The following is an 8695-nucleotide window of genomic DNA, read 5'->3' as shown; positions in this document are numbered from 1 at the left end:
AAAAAAAATGATTGTTAAAAAAGGGTAGTATTTTTTTTTTTTTTTTTTTAACAAACCCAAATTGGGCGACAATCATTCATCTAAAGCCAGAAAGGACCATTACATATCCTCCCTCTACCATCATAGGGTAGATAAAGAGTTTGTGGTAGTAGCACAGTGACACATAGATTAGGTCCAATCATTTGACGGTTCTAAGCTCGTGAAGGGAGCCTATAGACTATTGACTACTACATAGTAAATAGGCACAGTAAACTGACTCGATGACGCTACTAAAAACGTAGAAGCCTAGCTCGCTGACTCGATGACGCTATTAAAAACGTAGAAGCCTAGCTCCCAAACAAAGGAGGGAATTATTTTAATCAAAAGACTAAACTAAAAAGCTAAAGGCCCAAACCCCTAACCCAAATTAAAGGCCCACTAAGGTAGCTCAAAAGGAGAAAGCCCAAACTCCCAAGGCCCAAACAGGTTTTGGAGCAAGGCCCACACATCATCCTCCGTATGCATCTGCCGTGCAGCGCCGCGCGACCACCAGTCCGCCATCGCGCCGTGCCACCACAAGTCCGCCATCGCGCCGCGCCGACCACGCCCCACCAAGCCTCGCCGACCCGACCCGCTACGCACCGCCGCACCTGGGCCTGCTTCGCCGTTCACCGCTTCAGAGTCACGAATTCGCCGCTCCACCTCCAGATCTTCACAGCCGCACATCCTCTTAGAACCGCGCCGCTGCTCCCCATAGGAATCCCGCCGCCCTCCAGATCTGCAGAGCCCACGCCAAAGCCTGCCCCCGTGCACAACACAAACCACACCCGGAGAAATCATCTGGAACTTACCACCGCCACTGGTCCAACACCTTGAGACTCAACGCCTCCCCTCAGACCTCCCTGAGCAAATTGCAACTCCCGTCCGGCAGCAACCCATTGGTGGCGAGGCCAAACCCCACCGATTCCGAGCGCCACCGGACGAGCGAAATTCTGAAAAACCTAGGTTTTCTTCGTGCTCCAGGTTTTCTTAAAAAAAAAAAAAAAAAAAAAAAGGATAGTATGTATCCTACACAATTGTAATATAGGGTATATAAAGGAGAATAAAATTCACACTCCCTATTTTACAATCCACATTCCATGTTTCCTTTTTTATTACCTTAAGTTTTGTGTTTTTGTAATGGATTATAAAAATGTGATGTTGAGATACTAAAAAATGAAACATGGAGTGTGGATTGTAAAATGAAGAGTATGAATTTCACTCCCTTGTATAAAATCTCTACAACCAATGTTCAAATCTTATATCTGTATGTAGGTAAAGCTCTTTTGATACAACATCATATAGACATATCTTTACATAAAATCATCGAATGCTTAAATGGTTCTTCCTACTTGATGCTTCATTTCTTGGTTTTATGTCTAAAATGGCATCCTTAACTTACTAAAAAGGTATTTGCGACACCACTATATGATATCACATTTATTTGCAAATAGCAGCAATGCACGCTCCTTCGCAATGAAGATTTCTGTGCCTACAAACTAAGAGATATATATATATATATTGTCAATCCCTTTGGCCTAAAGAAAATGATATATCAAGTTTCTACTTCAAGCTGCTCCTAACTATGTTGTTCAATTTGCTCCTTGAGTAACAAACAGAGTTGCACATCAGTAGCTAATCATAGTTTTGAGAACAATTTACAATGTAATTGGTTTACTCATGCTTCAAAATTCATTTTGGATGCCCTTTTATACGATATTAATCATACATGATTTTATTATTTTTTTTTCAAAAGAAAAAGGGATTGGAAAAGCATCTATAGTCCATGACAACATCATGAAACATTGAAACCATATTTTTTACTTAAAAGTTAAAACCTTAAAGTGCTTAATGCATTTAGATCGCTGATGTGAATATTTTGCCAAAACATGGCTACTATATATTAGTGCTATGTGAATCAAGATATTCCAAAACTTATTTTGGATATGTACTATTTGAGACTTGACTGGCCAATACCATCCTAGACAAGTTTAGAGAACAATATTTTGCAAGAAAAAAGATCAATTACAATAAAATTGTGAATAATGAAATGTTATAAACATATAAATAAAAATTAAAATAGGGCTGAACTACAAATTTTGCGTCTTCATAAGTTATTCATCCTTTATTCAAAAAAAAAAGTTATTCATCCTATGTTCAGTTCACGTTCCCAATAAGTGACTTCCAAGATTTAGATGAGATGAATACACCAAATAGTTAATAGAGACATATAAGAAAGGGTCTGGATCATAATTTATTTATCTTTTTGTTGGGAAATAATATTTTTTAAGGGTAAAACGGTTCGTAGTGTTAATGGAACCAATCAGTAGGTCAGAATAGTACATGTATATATGAAACATAGGCAAGCAAACCTATGTACCGATATAGTTACTCCTTAAACAATAAGGCTCCAAGTCTAAGCTAAGCAAAAGCACTTCACCTTCAAAAGAAACATATAGGTTGTTACCTGGCCTACCAAGCACGTAATTGTGGTACGAAACATAGATAACACTCTAAGAAGACTTATAAAAAAACTTGAGATTGAATACACTAGACAAACGCAATCAAACCAAACGGTTTGCCATCTACCAAAACAAAAAACATAGACCAGTCTGAAACCCAAAAAAGAAAGGGGTAGGCACAGCCCAGGCCAGCTCAGTGCAAATCTGTCAAGAGCACCCACTGTCGCCACCACAGAACGAGGACGACGTGCCGCCGCATCACTAATTTCCAAAAACAATTATAAACAAAACAAATTTACGTCCCGGCAATCCTGTCCTCGGTGTCTACTGATCTCTAGTTTGCGCTGCGAGCAAGACTGAACTGTAAGACTCGTCTCCCTCTACTTCGTCCGCATGGATTGAAGTAGCAGTATGTTTAAGAATTGGCTTTTGATGTAGTCTCATCAACTTAACATCTGTCATTGTTACAACTCTATATGATTTGTCTTTGGTCTTTCAGGTGATAGATTAGTTTTTAGTTGTAAGGGGAAAAAGAGGTGAGCAATTCCTGCTGCAACGGTATAGTATTGTTGATTGTCTATGGTTTTTCTTTTTTCCTAAGTAAGCTTACTGTACCCACTGAAATTGGGCTTAGGAGGAGATCTATCAATTTATTCTATTTCTATGTAGCATTGATTACAAAGTGAGATTTTTTGTTTGTGTATCACTGAGACTTCTAGAGAACATTAATTGCTTGATGTAGAGGAGTCTGGAGGTGGGTATTTGAAAAGAATTGTCTTGGTTCTGCAATTTCTATTTTTCTTTTTCTGCAATATAATTATTCCCGTTCCTCATAGTATTAGCTTATGAATTTACCAACCTGTTCTAGTGCCTACCAACTTTTGTCCTTTACCCTGTTTTTTGCTCAAGGTTTACTTAAACTCTCTCGGGCTCTTAGCTTATCAGAGCATTATAGTGGAGTTAATCTTGAATTGTTTAGTGGATTAGTCTCTGTTTCCTTCTGTAGATGGAGATTTAGTTAAACAGAAACAGAAAGTCAGAAAGTCGAACTTACAGAACAAATGGAAGCAAGCTTGTTGACTGAATTTAGTGTATTTAGGTCATCCCCAAATGGGTTACCGCACTAGCCAATTAGCCATTATCAGTGTGATATCCCGAATCCAATTTATCTTTTCAATTGGGTTTACATTTTTCAAGCAATTGAAGATTTATTTCTGTTACTCATTTAGTTGGGTGCTTTTGTTTTACTTGTTTATGTCTTTCAGTTTTTCATTTTATGTTAATAGTTCTTCAGTAATTTCTTTTATTGGTTTGTTTCTGGGTATTGGGTTTTAAATGAGGAGGATAAGGGTTCAGCTTTTGGGGGCTGACGAGAAGAGAAAAGAAAAAAGGGAAAGAAAGAAGAGAGGAGGAGACGGCAAAAGAAAAGGAAGAAGAGGGAGAAGGGGGAGATCAGAGGTAAGTTGCAAGGGAAGAAGAAAGAAAACAGAGGGGAGGGGAGCACGACTATTTGAAAAAAGAAAGAGGAAAGAGAAGTAGAAAGAGGGAGACAGAGAGTGAATGAGAAGAGAGAATTAGAGAGTTTGGGGCTTTTCTCAAAGGCTGCGAATTTTGGGTATTTCTAAATTGGAGGAGAGTGAAGCTATAGAATTGCCTGAGAGTTTCGATTGAATTTTAGAAGAAGAAGAAAGATGAAGGAATGAGAATGAGAGTTTGATTTCCTGCTCTTGAAACTGAATTGTGGGAAGGCCAAGGGAGGAAGCTTTCAGAAGTGAAGGGTTTTTGTCTGGGTTGTTTTGTATGTATGGCTGTCTTGCTTTACTGTGAGTAACTCCTCTACTTTGTTAATTGTTTTATTTTCTTTATATCCACTGCCTTGCTGCTGTTAACATGGAATGTGAGAGTTTGGTATTGATAAAGGGTTATGTTGGTTGTTTGATGTCATGTGAACTTACTGAATTTGTTGATTTTTAGTTTGGGTGCTCTTTGCACAATGCTTATCAATTATATTGTATTGGTACTATGTTGTTTATGCTCTGTATCAATTGAACTTTTTTGGGTTTTGGTTTCGGTATAATGATTGTTAAAGGAGCTCTTGGGTTTATTGTTAGCTTTTGAAATCATCCTTGATCTTGTACTGATTCAATTATTATCTGTTGTTTTGTGTTGTTTGAGTGCTTTCTGTCTTTTCTCTGAAGTAGGGTACTTGTTATTATCTTCTTGTTGATTATACTTTGTTTAATGGCACGGTCTTTAGGTTGTCAGAATTACTGTCAAATAGTTAAGTATTTCATATATGAATTTGGATTGGGATTGGTTCAGTTTTGTTATTTTTTCTGTAAGTTTCACATATGTTAGCTTCTGAGTAGCAAGATTAAGCAAGTGCTCACTGAACCCTGTTTTGTTTTCTTCTGGCACTTATTCTTGAGAGTTTAGGTTTTCTGCTAAATCCCATCTGTTTTGCAAATGACAATTTTAAATCAGCACCGAATGTTAAAAGAAAGGTACTTCTCTTAGAGTTTCATTGCAGACTCCCTATTTGTGTAAAAGAATTATTTTGGTTCTGTTGGTTTTAGTTTTAAGCCTGTTGTTCCTTGGGTTTAAAATTGGGAAAGGTAGCTTTTGCTGCTCCTATAGTCAGCACTTTGTTGCTACGGCTGAGGCTCACTATTTTTAATTTTTTAATTGTTTTCAGAATACTTTTTTTCTATCCATATTTAGTTTGTCATCAATTTTCTGATTTCAAGTTTCATCCATATTATCTATTGTCATTGGTCTTTTTAATAACAGCTTTATAGATGTGGAAATAGTGATTTACTTTTTAAAGTCTCTTGCTTTATGATTTTGTTTACTATATTTGTTAAAGTCTCTTGCTTGGTGTTTACTTGCTTTCTGTTGCTATTTGAGTGGTGATCGGTTTTCAGTGGTGTAGTGGTGCAACGATTTCTACAATTGATTTCCCGATTTGTGCGATGGGAGCACGAAAATTATATATTATTTTAGAATCCTCTAGGCAGTAGGAGAGTGGTACTGGGATTTTGAACTTGTTAAAAGCACGATGAGTAGCATCAATCACAGTACAGTTTACCCATTGCTTAATCTATCTTCTCTTCATTCACTGTACTGAGGACAATATAGCATATTCAAATTTCCAGTTCTCAATACTGTGATGTGATCAACGAGCTCTTAGGGTATATAGGTACCTAATTTGATGATATTATCACATTGGACACCTATCAGTTTCTATAAAAATGAAAATCTTAGGCTTGTTTTGGTCTCTATAATTTTATTTATTTTTGTTAAGATAGGCATTGTGTTTAGCTTTTCCTTTAGCAGATTTAGATTTTGGTTACATTACTTTTACTTTTAATTTTATTGCTGAAACAGATTAAAACAAAAACTGTCTGAGTTCTGACTCATTGCGGATATTCGGAACACCCTGTTTTGCTATAGTTGGATATTGGTCTCAGGCTCTGATCTTGGTGAAATGAAGATGTATGTCTTAAATTTCTATGTTTGGTTTTCATTAGTATTGGTTTTTGTTTACGTGCAATCAGGTTCTATGAATGACTGCTTTTAGCTATTATTTAAAGTTTCTTTTAACCACTTACTGGCGGGAGGATTTTATGAGTTTCAAATTTTACAACTTCTTGCAGACTAAAGGCTGATGTCGGAGCACTTGACAATTTTGAAGTGCTCGAATTCCTAAAATCTAAAGGGGCCTCAAAGAATGATCTATCACGGGTGGCAAGAGTTACACAATCAGAGTATAAGGTTGTGATGGAATTTATTTTTTATCACCTATATTGTATTCTTAATTCCAAGTTGTAGTGAGAAGTGATGTATGGTTGATTTGCGTTGTTTAGGTTTTCGATTATTTGGCTGATACTCCTGCTGGTACTCACACAAGAGAGAGTGTTGAAGAGTTCAAGGGAGAAGTGTAGACAATATGACCTTGGGAATGATAAGATCCTCAATATTATTAACACTAGGCCAGCTTCAGTGGTTGAAATATATGCGGTGTGTTACTACTATTTGCTTCTACTTCGCTGTTCATCATTATGTGAGCTTTTCTGTATGTTTTCGTTTTTTCCTTAAATTCATAATCTTGTATCATCTCTTCTGGTGAGGCTCTTCTATTGGGTTTATGTCATGACTTTTTTGCTGTAATTGAGTTTGTCTTTGTACCCTGCATTGTGGGTGGAATAGGCACTGTATTAGACTGGGATTGAGAAAATGGTTTAGAACTTTATAGCAACTTTTGCTTAAAGAAAACTGATGAGTGGAATTTTGAATCTTCTATTTCTTGACCCACCCTGGATTCACTTATTTAAAATTACTTGCATAACTGTTGGTATAACCCATTGATATCAGAACATGATCAACTGTGTCCTGTGACCAGTGTGCTCTTCTCCTTACTAACATGATAATTGGTGAAGTCTATGGCTGTCAGTGTCCAATGTCTATAAGGAATAGCTGTCTTCCCAAAAAGGACCATTGAATGGCATAGTGTGTTTTCCTTCTTCTTGTAGATCCAAGGCAATCTGTTGCCAAGGACCTGGTGCAGCGAACCTTATATATTTTGAATGCCCTTGATATAATGTTAATTATGTGTAAGTTAAGAACATGTGAACTTATTTGCACAATTTGTTTATCTTCTACGATGTTTCACAGATCGTGGAGGATAATGCTGATGAGCTAGTAGAGCTGGTTGCAGAGGTCTTGACTCCTCCAACTGTACCATCCCCTAAACCTGAAGCCGATACTAATGAGATTGATGCAGAGACCATGAACGTGGAACAAATTGAACAAAATGATGGCAATAAAGAAAAACCTGAATTTGGGGAAGCACCAATGGAGACTAGTTGATGTGGGTATAGTATTGACCATTTTCTGAACTCAAAAGTCACATGTCTAAGAGCCTTTAAATTTACGATGAGCAGCTATATGTTGACAGCTGCTTTGATGTTTCCAAATGAGTCGAATGTGTGTGATTGTAAGTAGAAATGATACTGGATGTGTCACAGGAGACCTCCCACATTTACTGTATTATGTTTCCTTTGCAGCATTATTTGTCAAAAGTTGTTGAATCCATCTTCATTTGCTTGAATTAATTGCAGACTGAAATTGCTAGTTCAGTCTGGGTTTTGTCCATAAATATTTCTTCTTAAGAAAATAATAGTTCATTGCTCCCTAAAATGAAACGATGTTTTCTAGGGTTATAGCCGTAGTGGTAAGGAAGGGTGGGTATTGGGTTATGATTACTAGCCCCTTAACATGTGCTCCGCACATGTCAATTTGTTTTTATTTTTTATCTTTTTTAAATTAAAAAAATTACAGGAATTTCTTTCATAATTTTGTGGAACCTTCTCCTTTTTTCATGGGATATGTATTGCAATTTTTTAAAGGGTTTTTGTCAGTTTACACAATTTTTAGAGATTTTTTCCCCACTTATCCCATTAAGTTTTTTTAATTCCCTCTTACCAAAAACACTCTAAGGATGTCTTCTCTACCCCATTAAGATTTTTTTTTATTTTTTATTTATTTTTAATACCATTTTACCCTCACCCCTTTGTCACTTAGAGAGAGAGAGAGAAAATGGATCGGGAGACTTCGCCGGAGTCCCGTCATTGGCCGCCGGAGTCCGGTCACCAGCTACCGCCCACCGGAATTTGCTGAAAATCTCATCGGAAAGTTTTTTTTGCTCCTAATAGACATCTATTGCCCCCTAATAAAGGGGCAATAGACTTCTATTGCTCCCCAATAGACTTCTATTGCCCCCCAATAGACGTCTATTGCCCCTCAATAGATGACTATCAGCCATGTATTGCCCCCCAATAGAGGGACAATAGACCTATATTGCCCCCCAATAAACGTCTATTACCCCCCAATAGACGTCTATTGCCCTCCAATAGGACTTTCAATCGCCAGAATGAGAATTAATCTCCCTAAATTTAGACAAATAAAACTTTGATTATAGAAAAAAAAAAAAAAAAAAGATTACATCAATTCAAAACGTCTATTGCCCTCTAATAGACGTCTATTGCCCCCTAATAGACATTCAAAACTTTTTTTTCTTTCACTGTCCCGTTAAAAAAAAAAAAACTGGTTGGGCACCCATGTCATCTTCTCCCATCTTTCCGACTGCAGACCCGGGATCGGAAGTAGTCTTCCGGCGACGCAAAGATCGTGGATGATGTCACTGACGTCCTCCG

General features: G+C 37.2%; 1 pseudogene; it reads left to right on the top strand.

Moving 5' to 3' along the window:
• The first annotated feature begins 4309 nt into the window (after positions 1-4309).
• On the top strand, positions 4310-7632 carry LOC133739888 (uncharacterized; annotated as a pseudogene).
• Positions 7633-8695: the final 1063 nt, after the last annotated feature.

This window comes from Rosa rugosa, chromosome 3 (assembly GCF_958449725.1).
Source record: "Rosa rugosa chromosome 3, drRosRugo1.1, whole genome shotgun sequence".
NCBI lineage: Eukaryota > Viridiplantae > Streptophyta > Magnoliopsida > Rosales > Rosaceae > Rosa > Rosa rugosa.
This window is presented reverse-complemented; position numbering and strand designations above follow the sequence as displayed.